This window comes from Triticum dicoccoides, chromosome 7B (genome assembly GCF_002162155.2).
Source record: "Triticum dicoccoides isolate Atlit2015 ecotype Zavitan chromosome 7B, WEW_v2.0, whole genome shotgun sequence".
Taxonomy (NCBI): Eukaryota; Viridiplantae; Streptophyta; class Magnoliopsida; order Poales; family Poaceae; genus Triticum; species Triticum dicoccoides.
Window position 1 is genome coordinate 578,613,511 of NC_041393.1, and position 5,613 is coordinate 578,619,123.

Sequence of the window (5,613 nt, forward strand, 5' to 3'; positions counted from 1 at the left end):
ATGACTGGTAAGCGATTTTGATATGAACTACATAGTAAGACCATTTTATCATGCATCCCTAAAGTGTTTTAGGTCCCCAACAATAGTATCAGACGCCTTTGATTGCTGGCTGGAGACCTTTTTCTGCAAAAGAAAGTTAATTCTTCTTCACCACCCACATCTTCAGGGGTGGCTTAGAAGCAATGAGTCTAAGTGCAGCATCTGAGAATTTTGGCTTTGAAGCCCTAGCAAATAGCCTTGCAGGAGATGAATGATACTCATATGAATAAGCAGAAAAATTCTTAGTTCTATGAATATAGCGGTTTGAGGACACACGCTCATATTCATAAGTCTGAGTATGATTTCCCTGCAAAACATTGGCGTTAGGGTGATTCAGGTGAGTCATGTACGAAGCCATTGGACCATATGACGCCTTAGGTCTGGGGTTTGTCTTCTTCCCTGGTGGTGTCATGATGACATTCACTGGAAGATTCTCGAGACAGCTTTTGGGAACCCAGATCTTCTTCATAGGTGGTCCATTCCTGCACTTAGTACCAATATACCTGGCAAACACTTCACCATTCTGATTTTTGAATAGTTTATAGTTTGCATCAAAGAATTCATCAATGATAATAGGATTAGCACAGGTAAAGCCAGATAAGGTGGATGGATCCCCTAAAGGTTCCTTTGCAGCAACCCATGTGGTTTTGGGATACTGCTCAGGCTTCCAGTAGGAACCATCAGCATTCATTTTCCTCTCGAACCCAACACCCTCTTTCCTAGGGTTTCGGTTCAGAATCTGCTTTTTGAGGACATCGCAAAGTGTCTGATGTCCTTTCAGACTTTTATACATCCCTGTTTCAAGCAATGTCTTCAACCTAGCATTTTCATCAGCAATAGTAGTGGTATCCTCAGCAGAGGGGTTAGTTACCACATCAGTAGTTGGAGACAAAGCAACAGTAGCAGCAGTGGAACATTCAGCAACAGAGGTAGCGTTATCATGCTCAATGCATTTTAGACATGGTGGTTCAAATCCTTCCTGAAAGGAACTGATCTGTTGAGCGCGAAGTGACTCATTCTCCATTTGAAGATCTTCATGAGCCGCTTTCAATTTCTCAAGCTCTTGCTTCCTTTGAAGATAATCATAGGAGAGCTTTTCATAAGAGGTTGAGAGCGTCTCATGAAGACTTTCAAGTTCTTGGTACTTAGCATGAAGATTTTTTATGTCTTCAACTAAGGACTGTGAACGTGTCATTTCCGCGTCCAACAGGTCATCGCTTTTGTCTAACAGTTTTTGAGTATGTTCCATAGCCTTTTGTTGTTCAGTTGCAATTTTAGCAAGAGTTTTGTAGCTGGGCTTGGATTCACAATCAGAGTCATCTTCACTTGATGTTTGGAAGTAAACATCTCGTGATTTTACCTTGGCACCACGTGCCATGAAGCAGTAGGTGGGAGCAGGATTGTCCTTGTCATCAGCTTCAGCGTTGGTGTGGAAGTCATTGTCTTCAGTGTTGAAGATGGACTTGTCAACATAGGCTGTGGCTAGAGCCAAACTTGCTATGCCAGGGTCGGACTCCTCTTCAGATTCCAGCTCCGCCTCCTCAGAAGCAGACTCCTCCTCTGAATCCATTTCCTTGCCAACAAAAGCACGAGCCTTGCCAGATGAGCTCTTCTTGTGAGATGAAGACCTTGATGAGGACTTGGAAAAAGACTTTGAAGATTTCTTCTTCTTCTTGTCATCAGAATCATATTCCTTGCTCTTCTTCTTCATCTTCTTCTCATTTTCCCACTGTGGACACTCAGAGATGTAGTGCCCAGGCTTCTTGCACTTGTGACATGTTCTCTTCTTGTTGTCATGAGTGGAAGCTTCATCATTTCTTGAACTAGATCGCGAAGACTTTCTGAATCCCTTCTTCTTGGTGAACTTCTGGAACTTCTTCACAAGCATAGCAAGTTCCTTTCCAATGTCTTCAGGATCATCAGAACCGCAGTCAGATTCTTCTTTAGATGAGGAAACAACTTTTGCCTTCAAAGCACGAGTTCGGCCATAATTGGGACCATAGATATCTCTTTTCTCAGAAAGCTGGAACTCATGTGTGTTGAGCCTCTCAAATATATCAGACGGATCGAGTGTCTTGAAGTCAGGGCGTTCTTGTATCATGAGGGCAAGGGTGTCAAAGGAGCTGTCAAGTGATCTCAGTAGTGTCTTGACGATTTCATGCTTGGTAATCTCAGTGGCGCCAAGAGTCTGAAGCTCATTTGTGATGTCGGTGAGGCGATCAAACGTGAGCTGGACATTTTCATTGTCGTTTCTCTTGAAGCGGTTGAAGAGGTTGCGAAGAACACTGATCCTTTGATCTCTCTGAGTTGAGACGCCTTCGTTGACCTTGGATAGTCAGTCCCAGACTAGCTTTGACATTTTCAGAACACTCACATGACCATACTGTCCTTTGGTCAGATGACCACAGATGATGTTCTTTGTAGTCGAGTCCAGTTGAATGAACTTCTTGACATCAGTAGGGGTGACACCTTCACCAGTTTTGGGAACGCCGTTCTTGACGACATACCAGAGGTCGACATCAATGGCTTCAAGATGCATGCACATCTTATTATTCCAGTAGGGATATTCAGTTTCATCGAACACGGGACAAGCAGCGGAGACTTTGATTATCCCTGCAGTCGACATAGCTAAACTCCAGGTGGTTAAACCGAATCACACAGAACAAGGGAGTACCTTGCTCTGATACCAATTGAAAGTGCTAGTTATCGACTAGAGGGGGGGGTGAATAGGCGATTTTTATCAAAGTCTTCAAAACGTGGAAGTCTCGAAGACAAACAATTGAAATGACCTAATTGATATGCAGCGGAAGACAAACTACAACAAGCAAACCATAGTCAAGTATGCAATAATGTGAAAGTACAAAGACTAATAGCAACTTGGCATTAAGGATCAGGATGGAAAATAGTATGAAGCCAATCAACGATAGTAGTCAAGCAATGGAGTCAAACAGGTATGACAAATAGGCAATGACTTCACGAAGACAAACTTAAGGTAAAGGGAGTTAGAGGATAGAACCAGTCACTTGTTGAGGACACAGGATTTGTTGGACCAGTTCCAGTTGCTGTGACAACTGTACGTCTGGTTAGGGAGGCTGAGATTCAACTCAGAAGACCGCGTCTTCACCTTATTCCCCTTGAGCTAAGGACACACAGTCCTGGTCCAATCACTTTGGTAAGTCTTCAAGGTAGACTTCCGAACCTTCACAGACTTTGTTCACCGGCGATCCACAATGACTCTTGGATGCTCAGAACGCGACGCCTAACCGGCTGGAGGATACACAGTCCTCAAGTGTAATAAGTCTTCAGGTCACTCAGACAGAAAGACTTCAGTGATGCCTAACACTCTTTGGCTCTGGGTGTTTGGGCTTTGTCCTCGCAAGGATTTCTCTCTCTCAAAGGCTTCGAGGTGGGTTGCTCTCAAAACCACAAAGCCGTGAACTAACTCTGAGCAGCCACCAATTTATGGTGTAGGGGATGGGATATTTATAGCCACAAGGCAACCCGACCTGATATGTCCGAAATGACCCTGGGTCACTAAGGAACTGACACGTGTTCCAACGGTCAGATTTCAAACACACACGGCAACTTTACTTGGGCTACAAGCAAAGCTGACTTATCCAGCTCTGGATAAGATTTGCTCTCATTGTCTTCGCTCGAAAACATAGGATTTGGGTTGAGCATCACTTCAGTCATTCTGACTTTGTTTACTTGGACCCCACTTAACAGTACGGTGGTTCCTATGACTCAACAAAGAAGAAAGGAAACAACGAAACAATACAGTCTTTGCGCTCCATAGTCTCCACTCATTGTCTTCTCATGTCATAGTCTTCAATATGAATATCTTCACATACCATCATTGTCATCAATGTCTTCATACATTTTTAGGGGTCATCTCCGGTAGGTAAACCGAATCAATGAGGGACACTATCTGCGTTATCCTGCAATCCTTACAAACGCATTAGTCCCTAAACCAACTTTGTCGTCAATACTCCAAAACCAACTAGGGGTGGCACTAGATGCACTTACAGGTGGAAGGCACTGAGGGGAGAGCTCGCCGGCGGGAAGAAGGCTTTCGCTGGAGGGGAGAGGGGGAGGGTGTGGTGCTCACCGACGGGGAGGGGCGCCTTTTATAGCCGAAGAGGGGGTGGCGGTGGGCGGCATGCGGGCGGACGCGTGGCGCATGCGAGCGGACGCGCGTCGGCGGCGTCTTCACTGTGCGACATCAAGGGAGGTTGACCGGCGCGGCAGCCTTCACATTGATTCCCACGGGGACCGAGGCGATGAGGTCGACGAAGCAGCCGTCTCGCTGACTCAGCGGGCCCGCGGCTGCTTCGCGCCAAATCGCTCGCCCCGGCGCCCCCGAGCGCCAACCGGCGCATCGGGTTCGGCCTGGGTCCGCCGGTGCTGATTTCGGCCCAAGCCGGCGAAAATCGGGCTCTTGGAGGCGTGGCTGAGCCGTTTTTTCGGCGCCGACGAAAAAAACGCCTGAGAAGGCCGTTCTGGGGGCGCGGCTGGAGATGCTCTAATGGGTTAAGAATACGAGCACGTACCCGTCATGAAGATCATATGCAGCATGTATTCCCTCCGTTTTTATTTAGTCCGCGTATTAGCTTTGGTCAAAGTTAAGCTTTGTAAACTTTGACGAAGTTTCTAAACAAAAATATTAACCTATACAATAACAAATCAAATTGTTAGATTTATTATAGAATGTACTTTCACATAATATAGATTGTTATGATAAATGTTTATATTGTTTTCTATATACTCGGTTAAGTTTGACTTCAGTCAATTCTAATATGCAGAGTAAATAAAAACGGAGGGAGTACTACGTAAGAGGGGCGTTGGACGTAGGCCACGGTAGGGGTGCGTCACAGGGGTGTGGCCGTGTGGGTCCCACCTTGGCTTTGGTGTCCCCCGAAACGCGCAGCGTGGGTCCTCTCAGGTTTGACCTGCCGACCCGGACTGCGGGGCAGGCTGACGAAAACTTTTTTGTTTCTCCACCTGCAGATTCGTGTGTGATTGGACGGGGCAGGAACCGTTGTGGTACAGCTTGCAACCAAAACTCTCTCGCCAACCCGTGACGTTGCTGGGTCGGTCAAAACTCAAGAGTGAGTAATTATTACGGTCTCGCTTCCGAATTCCCAGGTCTCCTGTGGTGCGTGCTCGACTACTCCTACTCGAGTGCTGGTGTTGGCTACGTCTTTGACCCTGGTTTCTGCCCGTGACAGACGTAGGACGATCGTATGGCTTGGTTTGGCTGGCTTCGTGTGAGCCACAAATGATTTTTCCGTTGGAAAAATAACCAGCAATAATTCAGCAAGTTGAGAACGCGAGAGGGCAAAACATTCTATCCCATGTGAAGGATGCCAGCAGAATCCGAGGGCGGTAGATGGCAATGCATGCACATGGTGGCCTCCTCCTCCAAATCACGCGCCGTCCCTTGACTTTTGTTCCGGTCGTTGTACATTCGCGGGTATTCTCGGATCCGAACCACCTGCTAATTATGTTTCTTCTGGTGTGTTGTTTTTTTGGTGCTGTCTGGTCCGGTGTATGCACACCACATCTAGAAAGAGT